The sequence below is a fragment of the Notamacropus eugenii genome, chromosome 1 (genome assembly GCF_028372415.1).
Source record: "Notamacropus eugenii isolate mMacEug1 chromosome 1, mMacEug1.pri_v2, whole genome shotgun sequence".
Taxonomy (NCBI): Eukaryota; Metazoa; Chordata; class Mammalia; order Diprotodontia; family Macropodidae; genus Notamacropus; species Notamacropus eugenii.
The window spans coordinates 13,275,347-13,299,281 of record NC_092872.1 but is presented as its reverse complement, the minus strand read 5'-3'; the positions used below and the strand labels follow the sequence as shown (position 1 = coordinate 13,299,281).

The 23,935-nt window shown below is 39.3% G+C and overlaps 1 protein-coding gene across 15 annotated transcripts in view; it reads left to right on the top strand.

Moving 5' to 3' along the window:
• MAP4 (microtubule associated protein 4) overlaps positions 1-23,935 on the top strand; it is a 236,621-nt gene that overhangs the window by 16,234 nt on the left and 196,452 nt on the right. For 3 of the 15 annotated variants that reach the window (XM_072653993.1, XM_072653935.1, XM_072653954.1), the window contains exon 2: positions 11,036-11,119. The exons of the other annotated variants lie outside the window; for them this stretch is intronic. The gene's annotated coding sequence lies outside the window, so the exon portion shown is untranslated. The remainder of the gene's footprint in view (positions 1-11,035; positions 11,120-23,935) is intronic. 15 annotated transcript variants of the gene reach the window in all.

Genomic DNA, 23,935 nt, shown 5'->3' with positions numbered 1-23,935 from the left:
GTTTGGTTGTGCAAAAACTTCTCAGTTTAATGTAATCAAAGTTATCCATTTTGCATTTCATAATGCATTCTATCTCTCCTTTAGTAAAGAATTCTTCCCTTCTCCATAGATTTGATAAATACACTATTCCTTGCTTCTCCAGTTTATTCATGGTATCAATCTTTATACCTAAATCATGTACCCATTTGGACTTTATTCTTGTGTACGGTGTCAGGTATGGGTCTATGCCTAATTTCCGCCACACTGTTATCCAGTTTTCCCAGCAATTTTTGTCAAACAATGAGTTCTTATCCCAGAAGCTGGGGTCCTTGGGTTTATCAAACAGAAGGTTGCTATATTCCTTGCCTACTGCATCTTGAGTGCCAAGTCTATTCCACTTGTCTACCTCTCTGTTTCTTAGCCAATACCAAGTGGTTTTGATAATTGCTGCTTTATAGTACAGTTTGAGGTCTGGTAGCGCTAGGCCACCTTCCCAAGCATTTCTTTTCATTAGTCCCTTTGATATTCTGGACCTTTTGTTTTTCCAAATGAATTTTGATATTATTTTGTCCAGCTCTAGAAAGCAATTGTCTGATAGTTTAATTGGTATGGCACTAAATAGGTATATTAATTTGGGTAGAATTGTCATTTTTATTATATTAGCCCGGCCTACCCATGAGCAACTAATGTTTTTCCATTTACTTAAATCTGATTTTATTTGTGCAAAAAGTGTCTTGTAATTGTGTTCATATAATCCCTGGGTTTGTTTTGGCAGGTAGACTCCTAAGTATTTTATACTGTCTACCCTAACTTTAAATGGGATTTCTCTTTCTATCTCTTGCTGTTGGACTTTGTTGCTAATATATAGGAATGCAGAAGATTTGTGTGGGTTTATTTTGTACCCTGCAACTTTGCCAAAGTTGTTTATTAATTCTAGTAATTTTTTACTTGAATCTCTGGGATTCTCTAGGTAAATCATCATATCATCTGCAAAGAGTGATAACTTAGTTTCTTCTTTGGCTATTTTAATTCAGAAAAAACTCTTGCACAGTGTGGTCGTTGCTGTGTACAAAGTTCTCCTGGTTCTGCTCCTTTCACTCAGCATCAGATCATAAAAGTCCTTCCAGGCCTCCCTGAAGTCTTTCTGTTCATCCTTTCTTATGGCGCTATTCCATTACATTCATATACCATGATTTATTCAGCCATTCTCCAACTGATGGGCATCCCCTTGACTTCCAGTTTTTGGTAACTACAAAGAGAGCTGCTATAAATATTTTTGTACTTGTGAGACTCTTTCCCATTTGTATGATCTCTTGGGGATACAGTCCTAGTAGTGATATTGCTGGGTCAAAGGGTCTTTGTCATTATCTTCGATCATTTTATTGATTAGAGTAGCCAAGTCTTTCACAGCTGACCATCATTACAACATTACCATTACTGTACACATTAATTTCCTAGTTCTTTTCACTTTACTTTGCATCAATTTCATATAGGAATTTCCAATTCTTGGCCATCACAAAAAGAGGTGCTGTAAATATTTGTATATGCATAGGTCCTTTACCTTTTTCTTTGATCTCTTTGTCAAAGTTTTATAGCTCTTTGGGCATAGTTCAGTTATTCTGCAGAACGGTTGGACTAGTTTCCTGTTCCACCAACAGTTCATTAGTGTACCTATCTTCTCTCATCTGCTCCTGCATCTGTCATTTCTGATAGGTGTAAGGTGGTACTTGAGAGTTGCCTTAATTTGCATTTCTCCATTCAGTTATTTAGAGCATTTTTTCATATAGTTATAGCTTTGATTTCTTTTGAAAACTGCCTGTTTATAGCCTTAAATCATTTATCAATTGGGGAATGGCTCTTTTATAAATTTGACTCACTCAGTATATATTTGGGAAATGAGGTTCTTTATCAGAACAACTTTCTGTAAAAAATTTGATATTCCTTCATTGTTAATGGTACCTTTTTGGTATAATGTAGTTTACCTGATTATTTCTTTTAATTAGATCTATTTTTGCTTTTGCTTTGTATCATTTTTGCAACATTTTTTATAGTAATTGCTACCTGGGCTCTCTCTCCCTCCCCCCCCCCTTTTTTTTTTTTACCTTAGTTGAATCCTAATAGATTCTGCTCTAGCCTCTTTATTTTTACTCTGTGTCTGTTTCAGTGTTTCTTGTAAACAACATATTGTTGGATTCTATATAAGGATGAGTTTATTCCATTCATAGTTATGGTTATTAACTGTGTATTTCCCTTCATCCTATTTTTTCCTGTTTATCTTTTCCTCTCTTCTTTTACTCTGTCCACACCCAAAAGTTTGCTTCTGACCACTATTTCCTTTAATCTGCCCTCTCTTTTATCCTGTTCTCTCTCCCCCCCTCTCCCCCATTCTCTTTCCCCTCCTATTTCCCTATTGGGTGAGATAGATTTCTATATACAACTCTGTGTGTGTGTGTGCGTGCGCGTGCGTGTGTATTCTTCCCTTTTGAACCAATTCCAATGAGAATGAGGTTTAAGCATTGCCTGGTACTCCCTCTCCCCATTTTCCCCTCCACTGTATAAACTCTTCAATTCTTGTCTCTTTTATGTGTGAGAATCCCCATTTCACTTCCCTTCCCTCTTCTTCCAGTCCATCCCTCTTTCTTACTCCATTGTTTTTGGTGATCATTCCAACATAACTCACATCCATGCCCTCTGTCTACGTATACATACTCCTTTTAAGTCCCTTAATAATAATAAATTATCATTTAATGATGCCAAGATTCTTAAGAGTTACATGTCATTTTTCATATAGAAATGTAAACATTTTAATTTTATATTGAGTCCCTTATGATTATTCTTTCATATTTACCTTTTTATGCTTGAGTTTTGTGTTTGAATGTCAGGCTTTCTATTTAGCTGGTTTTTTTTAATCAGGAATACTTGAAAGTCCTCTATTACATTAAACATTCATATTTTCCCTGAAGGATTATAACTCAGTTTTGTGGGGTAGGTTATTCTTGGCTGTAACCCTAGCTCCTTTGTCTTTCCTAGCATCATATTGTAAGCCCTCTGTTTCCCATTCCCCCCCACTGCAAATTACCTCACAATAATCCTATCTCCTTGATCTTTAATTTAATTCTTTCCTTTCAGTTGGTCTCTTCCCTGCTGTCTCCAAACATGCCCAGATCTCCACTATTTAAAAAAAAACCCCAAAACAAAAAACCAGCACACCCAAATCATTTTTAGATCCCGAAATTTCTTCCAACTATTGCTTTCTATCTCTTTTCTCTCGACTAAATTCCTAGAAAAAGCTGCCTAAACTCACTCTCCATCTTTCTGTCATCTGGTTTTTGACTCGTGTCTTAGCTGAAAGTGTTTTCTCTGAAGTTCAGATTTAATGGTCTTTTCTCAGTCATCTTGATATCTCTGCAGTATCTGATATTGACTACTTTCTCTTTTCTGGGATTTTGTGATATTGCTCTTTCTTGTCCAGCTTTAGGCTCCTTTGCTGGATCATCATCCACCTTCCATTCTCTGCATGTGCAAGGCTGTGTTCTGGGCTCTCTCAACTCTTATTTCTTTGTTACCTGATAAGGTCACATGAAATTAATTATCATCTCTATGCTGCTGACTGTGCTGTGATGGTATCCATCCCTAGTCTTTCACTTGAAGTGCAGTCTCACATCTTTTGGACCTTTCAAATTACATGTCCAAAAGACAACTCACATTTGATGTGTTCAACACTGAACTTGTTATTCCGCCCCTCATACATCCTTCTTCTGAACTTCCCTGTTTCTGTTGAAGACACTGCCACCCTTCTGATAACATAGGTTCACAATCGAAATGTTAGAACTTGACTCCTCATTCTCATTCCCCTCACATTTCCAAATCATTGCTAAATTTTAGCGTTTCTGCTTCTATAGTAGCTGCCATTTATTCTTTTCTCTGCGCACATGACTACCACCTTATTCAGGTCTGTATCACTGTTATTTTTTCCATTTAATTTTATTTTATGTTTCTGATTCTCCCCTTCTCTCAACCAGTGAGAAGACAAGTACAGAACCCATTACAAATGTGAAGTCATACGAAACAAATTTCGTCATCAACCAAATAAAAGAGAGGAAAAAATATGCCCCAGTCTGTCCCCTGTCTAGAGATGGATAGCATTTTTCATCATGAATGTTTTGGAACTGGTGGGTCTTTACGCTGACCAGAAATACCAAGTCTTTCACAGTTGGTATCTTTACAGTATCTTTGTTAGGTTCATCATGTAAGTCTTCCCAGGTTTTTCTGAAACCATCCCCTTCACTGTTTCTTACTGTACAGTAGTTCTCCATCACATTCATGTACCATAACTTTTTTAGTCATTCCCTAATTGATGGGCATCCCCTCAGATTCCAATTTGTTGGTATTACAAAAAGAGCTGCTATAAATGTTTTGTATCTATAAGTCCTTTTTTCTTTTTCTTTGATCTCTTTGGAATATGTACCTACTAGCAGTATTGCTGGGTCAGAAGGCATGTGTAGTTTAATAACTTTTGGGGCCTACTTCCAGATTGTTTTCCGGAATGACTGGACTGGTTCACAGTTCCACCCACAGTGAATTAGCATACTTATTTCCCCACCTACGTCCCCTTCCCCCAGCATTTGGCATTTTCCTTTTCTGTCATTCCAAAATTTTTATTTTTCAGGCCCGTATCTCTCTTGCCTGGGCTACTGAATTGATATCCTTGTTTCAGGTCTCTACTTCTGTAGTCCATCTCCAAACAACTGCTAAAGTGATATTCTTTGCATGAAAATAGGTTTTTATTGATGTATTTTGTTTTTATATTGCTTAGCTTTCCTAACCCTTTCCCTCTGCCCCTCAACAGAGAGCTGTTCTTTATGTTCCTTGAGTTTTCTTACGGAAAAAAGGAGGAAGAGGAGGAAAAAAAATTCAGTAAACCTGATCAACATGTTGGACAAACTTGTTATTATGTGTAGGGTTCCACACAGTGGATCTGTGCAAAGGAGTAAGCGGGGAGGACGTCTTCTCAAAACTTACTTGGGGCTAAATTTACCTTTTATCATTGTGCAACATTCAGCATTGTTGTGTGTTTGTTTTCCCTGCTTACATCGTTGTAGTTAGCGTACCTGTTGTTTTCCTGCTTCTGTTTACTTTATGTCAGTTCATATAAGTCTTTCTGTGCTTCTCTGTATTCAGCGTGTTCATCTCAGAGCATGTTAGTATTTCCTTACAATTGTGTGTACCACAATTTTTTTTTCCAGCTGTTCTGCAATCATTGACATTTGCTTTGTTATCTGTTCTTTATCACTTTGAAAATGCTGCTGTGAATATTTTGGTGTGTATGGAATCTTCCCTTTTGTCAGTGACTCCCCTGGGGCTCATGTCTAGACCTAGAATCTCGAGGACAAAGGGTTATGGATAATTCCAGATTGCTTTCCCGAATGGTTGTACTGATTTCACGGCTGCTCCAACCGTGGATGAATACCCTGGGTCTCATCTCCTCCAACGGTGACTGTTGCTTTTTTTGTTGGCTCTGAGGTGAGACTTCTGGGTTATTTGAACATATATTTTTTTTCTTATTATTAGAGATTTGGAAGTCTTTCACGTGGTGGTTAATAGTTTGCAGTTACTCTTTTGAGAACTTTTGTTGGTATATTTTGACTACGCTAGGGATTGGTTTTCATACTGATTTGTTAGTTTTCTGCATATCTTGTCTGGATAGCTGATATTTTTTTCCCACTCCGAAGTGATTTTCATAAGGCACAGGTCTTATCAGGTCGTACCTGTGTTCATTTAACTTCAATTGTTCTCTTATCACCTCTAGGATTAGATATAAACACAGCTGGCATTTAAAACCTTTTGTAACCTGCTGTCATCCTACCGTTCCAGACTTTGTATACGTTACCTCCTTTATGTATACTCTGATGTACCGTGTGGTTCACCCAAGCTGGCTTTCTTATTGGTCTTCCACATAGAGAACTCTTATCTCTTTGCCTTTTGGCTGATTCCCCCTCGTACTTGGAATATGTTCCTTCCTTCCTTTCATCTCTCAGAACTTCTGATTCCTTTTAAGGTCCAGATCAAGTACCATTTTCTGCATGAAACTCTTCCTATCCTCTCAGTTGCTATTTACTTACCCTGGAAATTACTGTTATTGTTGGATTGTGAGGTCTTTGAGAGCAGTACAGGCCTTCAGGCAGAGGCTGGATACCTTCTGGTTTGTGCTGGCATAATTATGAGGCATATGTTGGACTAGAGGGTGACTGTGACGCTGGGCTAAAGGAAAGAGAACAGTATTGCTAATATGCATTCAGATGACATTTGTTTAGAGGTAGTGATTGGATATATAGGAGCTGATGAGGTTATGGAGGGTGTTATCTCACCCAGCTGGGAATGGAAGCCTGTGAAGGCAGGGTAGTTTCACTTTTATATTTTTGTATGCTCAGCTCCTATCACTGTGTTTGGAAAATAGTGAGTACTTAATAAAAGGTTTTTCTGTTTTTAAAATAAATTTTTATTGATAACTTTCTATTGGAAGTGAGCCTCTCTAACAAGCCCCCCACAGTGAGAAACATGCTCACCTTAAGCAAAGAACAATACCTGTTGTGAAATCAGGAAAGCCTTTATTAATCTTTACGTCCATTCTCCCTGAGTGTCCCCCAGTAAGGTTACAGGAAGACTACAACACGTTCAGGAAGGTGGGGCTTCTTAGACTGTTTTCTGACCTTTGGCCCTCCCCCAACACTGTCCCCTGGCCATGTGACTCCATGTTCTCTCTGATAGGCCCTTCCTCACGCAGCTCCTTGGGCCTGTGCATTAGTCTCTGACCTCTAACCTGTCCATGCTAGCTAGGTCACCGCCCTTATTGCCTAGGAATGTGGACAACAGAACTTTCTTGCTTCCCACATTCTTTTTTTAAACTCCAAAATTTCTCCTTGTATCCTCTTGCTCTTATCTTCTCAATAACTGGGTGGTGCCGCATATAAAGTAATGAGCCTTAAATACTAGCTGTGAAGCTTGGGGCAAGTCGCTTAACCTGTGTGCCTCAGTCTCCTCAAATCTAAAATAGGGATAATAGTAACACCTGTCTCCCAGGGTTATTGTGAGGGTTAAATGAGATAATAGTTATAAAGTGGTTAGTACAGTGTCTGGAACATCCTATATAACAATGCTTTTTAAAAGACGAGGAAAAAGAAGCCTCACTGCTCAATACATAGAAAAAGTCTGAAAATATGTTTAATGCACCACACTTGTGGACCTGTTCATATCAACAGACCACTTATCTGTTGGGAATGACTTTTTTTGTCTAACCATTTCCCTGGGAGTTGATCTGTCAGATTGTTTTCCAGTTTTCCTGGAAGTTTTATCAAATACTGAATTCTTTACTAAGTAATTTCTATTTTTCCAGTTTATCAAACTGAGTTTCATTATTCCTTATTGTCCCTTGTCTAGTCTGTTCCATCAATCTACTTTCTACATACTTTTTAAAAATTAACTTAATGCAATGATTTATCCAAGAGAGTAACATCACAGCAACTGAGGAAGGAAAGCATAATACAGGTGGAGGGGGCTGGCAGCGTCAGAAGCTGCAGAGAGCTGAAGTAGAACGAGGCTTGAGAAAAGACTAAGTTTCACAGTTTGGGAGCTCTGTAGGGAGCATTTGGGGAGGATGGTTGGGTGAGAAGGGATTGGGAGATAAGGAGAACTCTACAGATCTCCAAGTTGAGCTGTGAAAGAGAAAAGGGATGAAGTCAAACTGAGCCCTGGGATATTAGGAGCTATCAGATTTGTAGGTTAAAGGCTGGATAATTAACTGATGTTAGCAGTTTAAGGACATTTAAACCCTGAAACAGTGATAGCTTCATGTGAAGGGCCAAAGTGAGAATGGTTTGGTGACCCCTCCGCTTCACGTGTAAAATTTCAACATTGGTTCTTTGGAGGGCAGGCAGCCTTGGCTGTTGGCTCTGGGCTGTTCTTATTTTGCTCTCTCATGAAGGCTATTTAAAGTGATAACTGGATTTTTAGAACAGGTGCCTTCCGGCAAATATTATTTTTAGTTTGATCTTTAGTCAGAAAAAAGATGGCAGGCTCTTATAAAAGTTTTAGAATTGTTCGCTTGGGTGTGGATGAATAAATGAGTCTTGACGCTAAATGAAAAGTTGTTGTGTAAACAACAGCTCTTCCTCTGTCCCTGTACGCTCAGCAGTTCAGTGACAGTTTTCTCTTACACTTGGTCAATTAAAACTATCATTTTATAGCTTATTGGGCTGGAATTGCCAAGTGAAAATAGCCTATGTAGATAGGAAGTAGGGACAGCTGAGCTGGGTGGAGCAGGGTGAGGTGAAGAGGTTTTGGCGTGAGCAGAACTTGTACTCCGAAAGGAGGATTTGAGGATGTGTGGTGCCTTTTCCCCCGAGTTCTATAAATCTCCTTTCTTGTTAGTTGTCAGCCCTGGAGGTGGCCTCCCCCTGCCCTCCCCCCTTCCCATTCAGTAATAGGCTTCTGCCTAAAACGATGAGGTCATATCTTTCTATTGTATTGTGGTCCCTGAATGAGTCACTATGTTTCTTAGATTATACCCCTGGTATTTTACTCTTTTGGAAAGCAGTCGTTTTTCCTTCATTTGAATTGAATGTGCTATTGCTCTGCAAACCAAATAAAACTAACAGCAGGTGAATTTTAAAGATAATTTCGAATGTCTTCATTTCTGAAGTCCTTGAGTAATGTCGGTATTTCACATGCGAATTGTTCCTTGCACACAGGACAGCGTTCTCAGGCTCTTCAGGCTGTGCACCTCCTTTTTACAGAATCTTCTTGATGTAAGATGTCAGTGGGAAACTGATTTGGATCGAATTGGAGGCTGTCTTGGGCATTCAAGGAACCTTACTGAGGCTGTAAGCCATTTATCGACTTTAAACTGTATACTTAGCATTTTGTTTTTAATAAACATTTATTACGTTCTTCCTTTGTGCTAGGGCCCTGGTATCTAGACAAAAATTACAGTTTCTGCTTTCAGGGATCTTATATTTTATTGGTGGAGACAGAGACTGTACATGCTTCAAGACATAAGGAGTAAATCACTTTCATTTCATCTCCCCTCTCCCATCCATGTCAAGTCACCCCTTGCAACAAACATTACAGAAGAAAGAAGGGGAAAGAATTCTTCAGAACCACTCCTGATTACATCTTTGCGGAGTGTTCCACACCCACAGTCTGCCTTTGCAGTGAGGGCAGGGGAGAGAGTTTTCTCAGCTCATCTTCGGGAGGAGCTTGCTCATTAATAATTAACAGTATTCAATTCTTTCTGTTCTTGCCAGTCACCTTTTTTTGTATTAATGGGCACACTGTTTTCCAGTTTCTGCTTACAGCAGATCATACTTTTATATTCATCAGTAATATTCCATTACATTTAAGTACCAGAGTTCCTTTAGCCATTCATTCCTCGGTGGATGGGCTTGATTAAAGCTTAAAAAAGAAACAAAATGCTGTCACTTTCTAATACTGCCCTTCCCTTGTGACAAGGACGTTTGCCTAACAGTTAAGTAAAACAGGCTAACTCATGCCTCATGGCATGCAGCATTCTACATCTGTCCACCACCCCTGCAATCAAAATGGATCATTAAACTAATTATAATTCTGAGGTCTTTTAATGTTTTATTTTATTATTACATATGTTCCACTTTCTTCGCTCTTTGTCAGTTCATTCAAGTCTTCCCAAGTGTCTTTGAATTCTTCGCATTTATTATTTCTTATTGTGCAATAATTCTGTTGCATTGACTTGCTGTAGTTTTTCAGTCATTCCCCAGGCACGGCATCTACTTTATTTCCCACTGTTTTTGCAATGACAAAAAGGATGCTCTGAATATTCGCGTAAATGGGTTCCTTCTTTTTGTCTTTGACAAAAATTGTGAATAATTCATAGTCTGATTTTGTTTTTAGCAGTTGAGGGATTTGCTAGTAGCTATTTTTGTTTCTGTTTTTGAGTTAAACATTACTAAGACTATCAGTTTTATTGATGAACCTTTAAAAATTTAGACCGTACAGCCTTTTTACTAAGATGTAAAGAAAGGAAATAAAATCAGCAAATACTTCATTAGGTGAGTTATGCTGATCTTAGGGATGGAAAATAAAAACTTTTGGTATATGGACTGAACAAACATTTTTATGATTATACTTGTTCACATTTTCCATTAACTGTTTAGAAGGTATCATAGTATATAGTTCAGATAAAAATTCAGGGTGTCAAAATAAGCAATTATGAACTTTGGGTATTTCTCTAGGAACTCGGAGATCCAAAAGGTTGGGTTTTCTCAAGTGCAGTGTTTATATTCTGCTGTAGTGGGTAAAATGTACCTAGAGTAACTAACATCTTTTATTAAGTTCTACTTTTAACTTTAGTGCAGGATACTTATAAATTTTAAAATTATCAGAAAATTAGAATGCTGATTCCATTATTACTTTTAAAATTTTACTTTTTACGATCAATTTTTTATTGCCATGTTGTGTTTTTTTTAATCACCTTTGCGACTAATCATGAGTTCCCAAGGCTCTGTACTGAGCTCTCTTCTTTTCTCCCACCCTACTATTTTGCTTGGTGAAATCACTTCCCATGGACTCAATTTTCATCATTATGCAGATAATTTTCAGGTCTCCTCGGTCAACTCTAACCTCTCTCATGACCTTCATTCATTTCTCTTTGGTTGCCCATTGGGCATTTAGAGCTGCTTATCCTGTAGACTTCTTTTTTCCAGGCATTCATCAGTAAGTGACTTGCCCAACGTCACTCAGCATTGTCTGAAGCCAGATTTGAACTCTTCAACTCTGGTCTTCCTGACTCCAGACTGGGTCCTCTATCCACTGCACCACTTAGGTGGCCTTACCAGTGGACTCTTAAATTCATTATGGCCCAAACTAAATTCACTATCTTTCCCCCCAACCTCCCCTTCTTAACTTCCCTGTTCCTTTTGAGGGTAGCACTATTCTCCCAGTCAGCTATATAGGTGATATAGGTGTCAACTTCGACTTCTCAGTATTTAGTTGATTTACAGGATTTTTTTTTTAACCTTTACAGCATCTCTTCTTCCCTTTCTTCCGACACTGCCACCACCCTGGTCTTCATCATCTCAAGACCTGGTCTATTGGCAATAGCCGTCTGGTGAGTTTTACAGCCTCAAATCCATCACCTACTCAGCTACCAAAGAGATCTTTCTAAAATATAGATCTGACCATGTCACCCTCATCTCCTACTAAGTTAACTCCAGTGGCTCCTTTTTGCTCAGGAGCAAATATAAAATCATCTGTGTGGTTTTTACAGCTTTTCATAATCTAGTTCCTTTCTGTCTTTTCAATATCATTATACTTTACTCCTCAGCACATATTTTACACTCTGAAGACACCAACCTCCTCACTGTTCTTCCCACAATACACTGTATCTCCTGACTTTGAACCTTTGCACGGGCTGTCCCCCATGCGTAGAATGGTTTCCCTCCTTTCTTCCTGGTTTCTCTTGCTTCCCTAAAGTCTCTGCTAAAATCTCACCTTTTGCACGAAACCTTTCTTGGTCTCCTTTAATGCTAGTGCCTTCCCTTGGAGATTATCTCCAATGTACTCTATATAGATCTTGTAAGCACACAGTTTTTTGATGTTGGCCTTCCCACTATAATGGAAGCTCTTTGAGTTCAGGGGCTACTTTGGTCTTTCTTTGTACCCCTGTTACTTAGCATCTGGTACATAAGAAGCATTTAATAAATGCTTGGTAACTGACTGACTTGTGTCTTTCTTCCTCCTCACCCCCTTAACCATCCTTTAGAATAAATAATTTAATAAAGAGGGAGAAAAAAGTTCAGCAAAGCTACAACACATCAAATGGATGTTATGTGTAGTGGGAATGAGTGTCTTTCCATGTCTGTCCTTTGGGACCAAGCTTCATCATGACCATGTTGCAGCACTTGGATCGTTTTGTTGTTCATTGTTTTCCTATTTCCTTCACTTTGTTTCGTTGCTCTGTCCTAGTTGTGTAAGAGCCTCTAGTGACTGCCAAGACATAGGGAGGCCGTGGAGGCCTTGGCATGACTGCCCATAAATTTCTGCTCTACTGCCTCTGACTCTACTGTTTGGCGTGCTATGCGCTCTGTTTGAAGCTGCCACCTTCAGAGTGTAAGAGCACCTTAAAATGCTTTCAGTTATACTTCACTATCCTGATAGAGGATTGTTTACTGAAGAATTTTTACGGGAGATTCTCATTTGAGGTGAGCATTTTTAGGAGCTAAAACTTATACATCTATCAATTAGACATATTTAAGACAAATATTAAATGGAAACTTAGCATCTGGATATCCTCCCCAAATCCTTTTTCACTTTTATGTTAATTGTTCATAGCTTGATATTTGTTGAATTGAACTAAATCAGTCATGTTTGATGTTCCCTTTAAGTGTCATGAGAAATCCTTTGCTTGTTACTTTTGGTTATGGTTCTTTTTGTAAAATTCACTAGTTTGGGATTAATAGCTACCTGGAGAATGAAAATTATAAAACAAAACAAAACTACCTAGAACTGTTTTTTAAATCCTTAAGGCTATAGGCACAGCAGGTTGAATGGTGGAAAATAAAACCTCAGGTTTGGAGCCAGGTCCTCGGTAGAACTCCTAAGGCCACTGCATGATTACTTGATTGACTCTGGGCAAGTCACTGAGCCACTTGTTTTCCTTCTCTGTAAAATGAGGAGGTTGGACTTGATGATTTTGAAAGGGTCCTTATGCCCTTAAATCTTACTGTCCTGATCCCCTGTATTAGATTATAAGTTATATAAAGCTATTTAGCTATTAGGTGTTTTTCTCTATCTTACCAGGTGTCTACCTCTTAGTCAGGGACTTAAAAAGTATTGGGTGAATGAACAAGATGGCCGTTTGGAAAGAAGGGACTTGGGGAATTTGGATTCAAATCATGGCTTTGCCACTTAATACTGCTACGATTTTAAATAAAATCCCTCAACCTTGCTGGGCCTTTGTTTTGGGAAACTCGATGAGATGGTCTCTGGACCCTTAAAGCACCAAGCCTGAGATCTTATAAACCAGAATTTGTTTGCCCATTTATCTGTCTTGTGTGGGGGTGGGATGGGGTGGGGTGGGACTCAGAGAGGAGGGTAGGGTGGATTGCTGACAACTGGAAGACTTCTGAGAGGTTTCTTGAAGGAAGTAGCACTTGAGTTGACCCTTGAAGAGATCTAGGGATTCCTAGAATTGGAGATGAAGAAGGAAGAGAGCATTCCAGGCACTGACCGCTCATGCAGAGACATTGACAAACGGAGCTGGAATATTGTGTGCTGAAAATGGAGCGTTGGCCTGTGTGGATTTAATTTGACATGAATGAAGAGGAGTGATAATTAGTTTGAAAAGGTAGATTGGAATAGTTTTTAGAAGGGTTTTGTTTTTATATTTCTTTTTAAGTGGGCAGGGGCTGAGAGTAATAGAGGTGCTAAAAAGAAAGAGAAATTTACGTTGGTTACTGGCATGACTGGAAGATTGGTAATATCCTTGACTGAAAAAGGGACGTTAGGAGGGGTAGTTTAAGGGGAAAGGATAATGGATTCTGTTTTGGGCCTATTGAATTTGAGGTGCTTATGGGCTGTTAAGTGGAGATGCAGGACCCTGGAACTCTGGAGGGAGAGATAAAGATTAACTTTATAGACTTGGGAGTCATCTGAATAGAGAGGGGCTGGGCTTGGCTTGTGGAACACCTGAGTTTAAATTCTGCCTTGGGCATTTCCTAGCGCTGTGATCCTAGTTAAGTCATTTAACCTCAGTTTCCTCATATGTAAAATAGAGGGATTGAAGTAGATGACCTCTAAGGTTCCTTTGAACTCTGTGACACACCCTCTCCCCCATACCCCTCCCCCCCCAAGATATTGCAAAAGAGACTGAGAATAAGATTGTCAGATGTTTTGGAAAATCAGGACAGAACTGTGTCATGAAAACCAGTGAGTATTTCTTGAAGGAGACAGTCCATGCTCCAAAGAGGTCAGCAAGATTGAGGACTGAGAAGAAGCTACTAGATACATTTGTGTTTATAAACTGAGTTTATAGAATATAGAACATTCTATTCTATAGAATAGAATGTTATATATAGTATGTATTATCTATATATATTATAGATAATGTGATATACAATGGCAACACAATAAAAGTCAGAATCCTAGTTGGAGATGTTCGGAAGTGTGGAAAGGACCAAGGACTTGGAATGGAAAGGCTTCCCCTTCACTGGGGATTTTCACTGCAGATGTTGAATTACTGCTTGTGGGGATTCTTTTTAGTCATGGGTTAGACCAGATGGTGTTTGGGATTACTTCCAACCTTGATATTTTGTGAGTATCTGCTCCACCGATCTCACAGGATCCTTATGAAGATGAAGTAAAGTGATGAGTATGAAAACATCCTGGTGAACTTCAAAGCTTGTGTAAATGTTCCTGTTGTGGGGGTTCTTTTCATCAGCTAGAAATGGTCCTGGGACTGCTTCAGTGTTCAACAGATGATTGTGCAGATAGCTATATGGATCGTTTTATAAAATTGAATGAAAGTATTGGTGTGGAAGCCCTTGTCCGGTGGGCTCCCTGGAAGCATAAGTAGACAACTCCTGCAACAGGATAGTAGGTGTGTGTTACACTTGATACTTTATCCACATAGTTTTGGTTTTCTTCTTCTAGGTCTTTTCTATTTTGAGAGCTTCGCATTCCACATGGATTAGAGATTGTGAATATTTGGGATGGTGACATCTTTTGAAAACATTTCTTAAAGTTTCATGGGTCAGTGTTTTGTCAGATGATGCTTTGGTTCCAGAAAGTCATTTGTTGGATTTTAAAGTATATTTTGAGGTTTGTTTTTGTAGTGCGGTGATTTTTTGTCTCTCAGTTTATGGAAGATGGTGAGCTTTTGGTATGTAATTCTGACCACTTAATTGTATCTCTCGAGGTATTGGTGCTGAATTTTTGTAACCAGCAGGAATAAGGTTAGAGTTATCTATCATTTCTTTGCAGAAACTGCATAGATCAATAAGACCAAGCTCTTTGAGGATGACCTCTTAGTAATTTTTGGTAGCAATGACTTAGCCCTGTATCTTAATATTAAATATCCTTCTGTAAGCAAATTCTTATGACCCAGCTGCTGGTTTACATTCTAGTTGATGATTTTGTGGATTTGCCAGTAGAGGGTCCTTTGGTTCTACTTTGGGATATTAGCTAGTTAGGGGTTAAACCAAAGTGGGCTTTTGTTTGTTTTTATGACTCCTAGTTAAGCTCCTCCACTGAAAGACTAGGACTTTTGGTTGATTTGGGATTTTAGAACATGTTCTTAGGGGACTGGGCAGGATTTTATGAGGTGCTGCAGTGCCAGAGGGCTTTAGTGTAGCTTAGTGCTCTAGATAGGGACACTGATATGGGAGAATAGAGTAGAAAGGGTACCACAGATGACTTTGGAACTACTTCTGAATTTTGCTTAAGATCAGCTCTGTGCCCCAAGTAGGAGAAAGACATCTGCGTTCCAGTTTCTACTGTCAGGACTTAGAGCTGTGTGATTTTAAAGAATCCATTGAACCTCATCGGACCTCAGTTTCCTCTTCAGTAAATTGATAGAATTGGATGAGATTATTGGAGACACTTTTCATTTCTGATTTTACGATCCTGTGAACTTTGGCGGCTGCTGTTAGATTAAATTTTTGCCAAATAGAGTTTGAATAACTTTCTGTAGTCTAGCCTGGGAACATAAACAGTATTTATGATGTTTCTATGGCTAAATGAGTGCTATATGCCAAACAGATGACTAAAAAAGGACATTAAGAGCAAAATCTATTTGTAAATTGTAGACTACTTTTAATGGAAACTATGACTTAAGTGAGGAGTGCTCTGAGTAGAGGTGACCTCACTTAGGCAGTAAGAATCTGAAGTTGCAGAGTTTTAGATTTAGAAGCCAGTCCCTTGATCCCTAGAGGTTAGCTGCCTTCCTGAGGTCACACCACAGACTCGGTCAGTGGGTGCTCACTCTTATCTGGGCGTTCTTTTTGCTGTGTTTGCTATTATTCTATTCTGCCTTCCCTAGTTGTGAGAAATTTGAGGTGAAATAGAAGCTGAGCCTTGAAGGTGACACAGGAGATGGTTTGGAGATGAGAAAAGGAACTTTCCACTGTATTACAGGCAAGATAGGGGCGCAGGAGCAAGCATCAAGCATATTGACTTGGCTGGAGAAGATAACCTGTGAAGGGGAGGAAATAACGCAAGCTGAGACTGGCAAAATCCTCAGGGATAATGAAGTGGAGTTTTGAAAGCTGTGCTGTGTGTTCTCTGTTGGACCTGCAGTCTTGAGCAAGATGCTTGCCTTAGCAGATTTGTAACTAGAAAGGTGAATCAGGTTGACTGTTGGGCAGGAACCCTACTCATACGGTTGTGAAAAAGCATAGTCCCCTGGTTGTACAGTGCAGATGTTCTGAGGAGGCACAGGCTAGACCTGGATAATGCTGATATTAACATACTTTCTTTCCTAATGCTGTACTGGGTGCAGCAGGATTTTGAAATCATGAGAAAAAATAATGGACTTTGTCATGGTAGATATCATCTTCATAAAAGTAGGAAAATCCATGACTCCATCTGACATTTTTCTGTCTTGGACTAAAACTGATGTAATATGCCTCTCCAGTAGAGTTGAATTTTGTGGTGTTGCCAGTGTTTATAGGTAAAATCCCTATAAATGTAGGCTCTGAATAAAGAGTTAGAGTTGGCATCTCACTGTATGTGGCCTGTCCTCTTCTCTCCCTCCTCCCCCCATTTCTACAGGGAAGTGTCTTTGCCTTTATCCCACATGTCTTGTAAGATTGTTGGGGGAAGGTTATGGAATACTTTCCTTGGAGGGGGCAGGGTAGAAGACTGGGCTTAGACTTAGCCTCAGCTCTGCATGAACTTTCGCCAGTCACTTAGCCTCTTCTCCTCCTTGGTAAGGTGAGAGAGTTGGGAACCAGAAGTACCCAGGGTTGTTGTAGGGAGAAGCAGTCTTTTCATTTGACATTGGAGTGGTGGGAGCGGTGAAATCTGGGTGACGTCAGGGCAGAGACTGTCTTCCCTCTCTGCTGTGAGTCCCACCAAACCAGGAGGGAGAGGCATGATCAGAAGTAGCCAGCTTGGAGATCTGCCAGGTGAAGCTTTGAGATTTGCTGATAAATTCCTGTTGGGAACCAGGATTGCTAAGATCTCTCTCCGTTCTAAGATTAGATTATTTTCTAATCCTATGATTATACTTCGGCTTTTTCAACAAGTAGTAATTGGGATAAAAGGAATTCTTCTGATCCAGTTTTTGAACGCTGCAGTGTGCCCATATCACTGCAGTTTGGTTCTCACTGCTATGTGACATTTCTTTTCTTTTTACTCAGATTTCCCACGGTAAGAGTTTGAAGGACTCTCCCCGTCCCCCCCAAATCTGGAAGCTTTCACTCTGTTCTTAGGTTCAGCAGTTGAACTTATCCCCTGAGAAGACAGTTGAGTTTTCTTTTTAACTGAAAACTTCCTTATCTCTTCTTTTCTATACCACAAAACTTTTCTGCTTCATTCATCTTTTGTTCCTATAGATCAGAGGAGGGCAGCACTGGGTGGTGCAATGGATAGAGTGCTGGGCTTGGAGTTAGGAAGGCTCATCCTCCTGATGATGGAATCTGGCCTCAGATACTTGCTATTTCATAAGTCTCTTAATCCTGTTTACCTCAGTTTCCTCAACTGTAAAATGATCTGGAGAAGGAAATGGCAAACCATTCCAGTATCTCTGCCAAGAAAACCCTAAGTAGGGTCATAAAGAGTCAGACATGACTGAAAAATGACTGAACAGCAGTGTCAGAAGGAGCGTTCTCTTTCCAGAGTTGGCTTCTTACTTCCCACTCTTGAGCCTGCCTTCTCCCGCTTCCTTCAGGAATTTAATCCGTTGATCATCTAGTCTGTTCTTTGCATCTTTCAGTATGTTTCATTAGTACTTCTGTTCAGAAACATACTCATGTTTTTCCATCCTAGAAAGCAAAATACAAAAGCCTTCCCTGAACCATCCAATCTTAGTGTTTCCTTTTAATACCAAATATCCTGCAGGAATAGTCTATTCACTGCTTTTTTTCTCCTAACCACTTAGTCTGTGAGATTAAGAAGTGAATTTCAACACTGAAGAATTCCCAGGAACCATCTAGTCTAGCCTGTCTAAGAGCAAGAATCCATTCTGCAGTGAACCCAAGCAAATAGTTATCCAACTTTTAAAGGCCTTTCACAGCCTGGTGTTGGCCCATCTTTCCAGCCTCAGAGGACGGCCCTGGCCCTCCTGCACTCCGCGGTCCAGCTACACTGGCTTTGTCTTTGTTCCTTTGTGCCCTGAGGTGTCACTCTCTTGTAAGTTGCATCTCAAGTACAACTTCTTCATATGAAGCCTTTCTTGATTTCTCCCAACTATACGTGTCGTCCCTCCCCAAATATCGTGTATTTCTTTTGTATTTAGTCTACCTTATAAACATGTGCTGTATATACTTATGTATTTACTTGTCTCTTTCGTTAGAATATTTTCCCTGTGACTTTATAAGAACAACAGGTCTCCATCGAGTTCACGAATAGAGGGTCATAGACTTTAAGCATCAGCGTAGGACTAAATGTAAAATAAAAGTCACATGCCTCTTTCTTTTGGAGGGGGAATAGTTTTGGAGGAGTTCTGTGAGTAGGGATTATTTCTTTCTGTTTGTATCCCCAGTGCCTAGCATCATGCCTGGCACAGAGTAGACACTTAATACGTGGCTGTTTATTGATGGACTGAACAACTCCATCCCCAGCTGTTACTGTTAGGAGTTTTCTCCTGGGGATGATCCAAATTTGCTTCTATCACTTTCACTCATTGATGCAGGGATCTTAGAGAACAAGTCTGACCCCAGTTTTAAGTGATAGCCCTTCAGATGCTTGAAGTTTTCTGAGGGCTTGTGACCTCAGGTATCTTCTCTCCTCTAGATAAAAGAGAAGCTGTTCATTCAGTGGATGGTCATTGGATATAAAATCAAGGTCATTTATTGTAGTCATTTTCCTTCTTTGCTCTCTCGCTCATCAGTGTCATTCCTACATTGTTGTGTCCTGTCCTGTTAACCTTCACCTTTCCCTCAGGTTTTACAGCACACTGCAAACAGTAGGCAATCAGTAAGGGGCCCTCTGATTTAATTCAAAGACTTTCATCTGTCAGTGGAGGTCCTTTTGAGAAATTATTTTTTTAAAATAGCATCTTATTTTTTTCCCCAATTATATGTAACAACAATTTTTTTATTTTTTTAAAATTATTTTGTTTTCAGTTTTCTACAGTCACTTCTATATATCTTAGATTTTTTTCCCCTCCCTTCCTCTCCTTCCTCCCTCCTCCTCACTCCCTCCCCGAGATGACATGCAATCTTATATAGTTTCTACGTATACATTCTTATTAAATACATTTTCACCTTAGTCATGTTGCATAGAAGAATTAAAATGAGTGGGAAAAACTATAAAACAAAAAACATAACACATGAGAAAATGGTCTGCTTCATTCTGCAGTCCAATGCCATAGTTCTTTCCTTGGATGTGGAAGGCATTTTGCCTCAGAAGTCCATTGGGAATTTTTTAGATCTTTGCATTGCTGTGAAGGACTAAATCTACCAGAAAAATTCCTCGCACACTGTGGTCATTGCTGTGTACAAAGTTCTCCTGGTTCTGCTCCTTTCACTGAGCATCAGTTCATAAAAGTCCTTCCAGGCTTCTCTGAAGTCTTCCTGTTCATCATTTCTTATAGCACAGTAGTATTCCATTACATTCATGTACTACAGCTTGTTCAGCCATTCCCCAATGGATGGACGTCCCGTCGATTTCCAGTTTTTGGCCACCACAAAGAGAGCTGCTATAAATATCTTTGTACATGTGGGACCCTTTCCCATTTTTAGGATCTGTTTGGGGATACAGTCCTAGAAGTGCTATTGCTGGGTCAAAGGATATGCACATTTTTGTAGCCCTTTGGGCATAGTTTCAAATTGCTCTCCAGAATGGTTGAATCAGCTCATAGCACCACTCACAATGAATTAGTGTTCCAAGTCTCCCACATCTTCCCCGAGATTTATCATCTTCCTGTTTTGTCATGTTAGCCAATCTGATAGGTGTGGTGTGGTGTGGTATCTCAGAGTTGTTTTGATTTGCATCTCTCTAATCAATAGTGATTTAGAGCATTTTTTCTTATGAGTGTAGATAGCTTTAAATTCTTCCTCTGAAAACTGTGTGTTATATCCTTTGACCATTTATCAGTTGGGGGATGACTTGTATTCCTGTACATTTTTGACTCAGTTCTCTATATATTTTAGAAATGAGGCCTTTATCACAGACACTAGTTGAAAAACTTCTTTCCCAGTTTTCTGCTTCTTTCCTAATCTTGGTTGCATTGGGTTTGTTTGTGCAAAAAACTTTTCAATTTAATGTAATCAAAGTTATCCATTTTGTACTTCATAATGTTCTCCATCTCTTGTTTGGTCAAAAATTTCTCCATTTTCTATAAATCTGACAAATACACTATTCCTTGCTCCCCTAATTTGTTTGTAGTATCAGTCTTTATACCTGGATCATGTATCCATTTGGATTTTATTTGTGTGTATAGTGTCAGGCATTGGCCTATGCCAAGTTTTCGCCAAGCTGTTATCCAGTTTTCCCAGCAATTTTTTGTCAAACTGTAAAAACAATTTTTAACATTAATTTTTTTTTTATTTTGAGTTCCAGATTTTTTCCCTCTCCCTTCTATCCCTCTTCCCTCCCCTCCCTCCTTCCTGAGACAAGCAATCTGATATAGATTACATATGTTTAATCATTTAAAACATTTCTATATTGATCATTTTGTGGAAGAAAACTCAAAAGAGAAAAAAAGAAAGAAAAATAGTATCCTTTAGTCTGTACTCAGACACCAGTTCTTTCTCTGGAGGCAAACAGCATTTTTAATCATGAGTCCTTTGGGATTATCTTGGATCCTTGTATTGCTGGGAATAGCTCACTCCTTCACAGTTCTTTATCGTACTGTATTGGCGTTCTGTGTACAGTGTTAATCCCTGTTCTCCTCACTTGATCCTTCATCAGTTTATCCTAAGTCTTTCCAGGTGTTTCTGAAATCATCCTGCTTGTCATTTCTTAAAGCGCAATAACTGTCCATTACAATCATATGCCACAATTTGTTTGGCCTTTCCCCAATTGATAGGCTTCCGCTCAAATTCCAATTCTTGACCCCCATAAAAAGCTGTTACAAATTATCTTTGACAAATAAGTCCTTCCCTCTTTTTATTGATCTCTTCGGGATACAAACGTAGTAGTGGTATAGCTGGATCAAAGGGTATGCACATTTTTATAGCCCTTTGGGCATAATTCCAAAGTACTCTCTAGAGTGGTTGGATCATTTCACAACTCTGCCAGCAGGGATTAGTGTGCCGGTTTTCCCACATCCCCTTCCACTTTAATCTTTCTCCTTCTCTTTCATATTAGCCAGTCTGGTAGGTGTAAGGTGGTACCTGAGAGTTGTTTTAATTTGCATTTCTCTAATCAGTAATGATTTGGAACATTTTTTATATGCAGATAGGTAGCCTTGATTTCTTCATCTGAAAACTGCCTGTTCATATCCCCAATAACAACTGGGGAATTACTTGTATTTTTTTTTAATTTATTTTTAGTTTTCAACATTCAGTTCCACAAGCTTTTGAATTTTAACTTTTCTCCGCCTCCTCCTCTCTCCCTCCCCAAGAAATCTGATATAGGCTTTACATATATGTATTTACTTATATTAAACATATTTTCACACTAGAATACCTTGCATTCTTATAAATTTGACTCAGTTCTCTAATGTATTTGAGAAATGAGGCCTTTATCAGACATTCGCTGTAAGATTCCCCTCCCCCTCAGTTTTCTGCTTTCTAATTTTGGTTGTATTGGTTTTGTTTGTGCAAAACCGTTTTTATTTAACATAATGAAAATTATCCATTTTACATCTCATGTCTGTAGTATCTCTTGTTCTGTCCTGTGTTTTTCCCTTATTCGTGTGTGTGTGTATGATGGGTAAACTATCCCATGTTCCCCTACTTTGCTCATGGTTTTACCCTTTAAGTCTAAATCCTTTACCTATTCTGATCTTATCTTGGTGTACACAGTGTGAGATGCTGGTCTGTATCTAGTGCTGTTACACTGTTTTCCAGTCTCCCCAGCAATTTTTGTCAAATAGTTTTTGTTCCAAAAGCTTGGATCTTTGGGTTTATCAAACATGAAGTTACTATGGTCATTTACTACAGTGTATTTTGTACCTAACCTGTTCCACTGATGTACACCTGCTCTGTTTCTTAGTCAGTGCTAGATTGCTTTGATGACTGCTGCTTGTACAAAGTACAAAGTATAAAGAGTTTGGGATCTGGTGTGGCTCGGCCACCTTCTTTGGAGACATTCCTGATTCTCTAGTCTTTCCAGTCATAGAAATCACTGGTTCCCAAAGGGTGTTCTAATACAGCAAATATGTAGATATCATGTACATAAACAGAAGTTTTTTGGGGGAATCTTCAGTAATTTTTAAAGTGTGAAGGGAGACTGAGACCAAAAAGCTGGAGAACCACTGAAATCGGTTCAAGGCCTCAGGCTTTCCAAAAAGCCAGAAAGAAATCAGTGTCTTTCCTCATCAGGATCACGATAAGGCTTCCAGGCCTGATGTGGATCAGAAGTCTTCAGGCTTGTGACAACAGCTGGTGGGGTGCAGCTTGTATTTATTGCTGTGGGGGTGCAGCTTGTATTTATTTATCGCTGTGGGCAGGGATTCTGGATCTGTTTGTAGAACTGATGTTTTTGTAGCTCCAAGGATGGCTGGATGATAGTGGGAAGAATAAAAGACTGTGGTACAGCTCAGCGAAACCTTGGCCTCATCAGATCTACAGACCTCTGCCTGCAAAAACATTCAAGAATGGAAGACCACAGATGGGTGAAATGGCCTAGGATTAATGTTAAAGGAAAAGCAAAGTTCCTTTGTCTTTCATGTGAGTTCTCTTTATCTTGCAGCATACGTGAAATATTCTTTGTTATTTGAATAGGCAGGTGAGAGTAGAAATATTTCTTGGCTTTTATTTGGCTTAATCACTTACTACTCTTGTTTCCTGAGCCCCTCAAGGGAGAAAGCAGGCTAAACATTATCTGGCTGTCTAATTGGGGCTGGCACAGGACCTGGGGGCAGTTTTCCTTCCCAGCTTGCTTGAGGAAATGTAATTTTTTCTTCCAGCTAGATCTGATGGCACAAAGCCAGTTTTTAATTTCCCAAACAGTACTCTGATAGACATGTTTTCACTTGGCCATCCAGGGATCTTCTCATTTCATAGCTGATGCTGAATCTGCCCCATTGAATGCAGGTACTCCAGTGCATATGCCTTTGGAATCACATCCCACTTAGTTATTAACCTCTTTGGGTTCAGATTTCTTCATCTGGATGAAGGGTTGGATTCTCTGGCCTCTGAGTTCTATAACTTCCATTTTTAGATCTGATGTAGAGACCTGGAAATATACGTAATATTCGTATGATCTTATGATCTCCAGATGGACTACAAATGTCATCAAGTTTTGCTTACAAAGGAAAAACTGACTATTCTCTACAAAAACTGCTATTCTACATATGTTATGCAGTGATTTTTGTTTGGTTTAGTGAGAATCTAGCTCTTATTGTTAGAAACGAGAAAAAGCTTTGCTGCAATGGAATTCCATTCAGCAAACATGAATTAAGCACCTACTGTGTATGACCTGACTCATCAAGAAGGAGTGAGCTCCTTGTTCCTGGAAGAATAGATTTGGAGGCAGGAGGGTCATCTGCCCCATAAACACCATGTAGCATTGAGAGTAGAGGACTGCACTTGGCTATCCCACTTGCTGTGTGACTACGAGTGCGTCATTTAACTTCCTGAGGTAAAATGAGGAT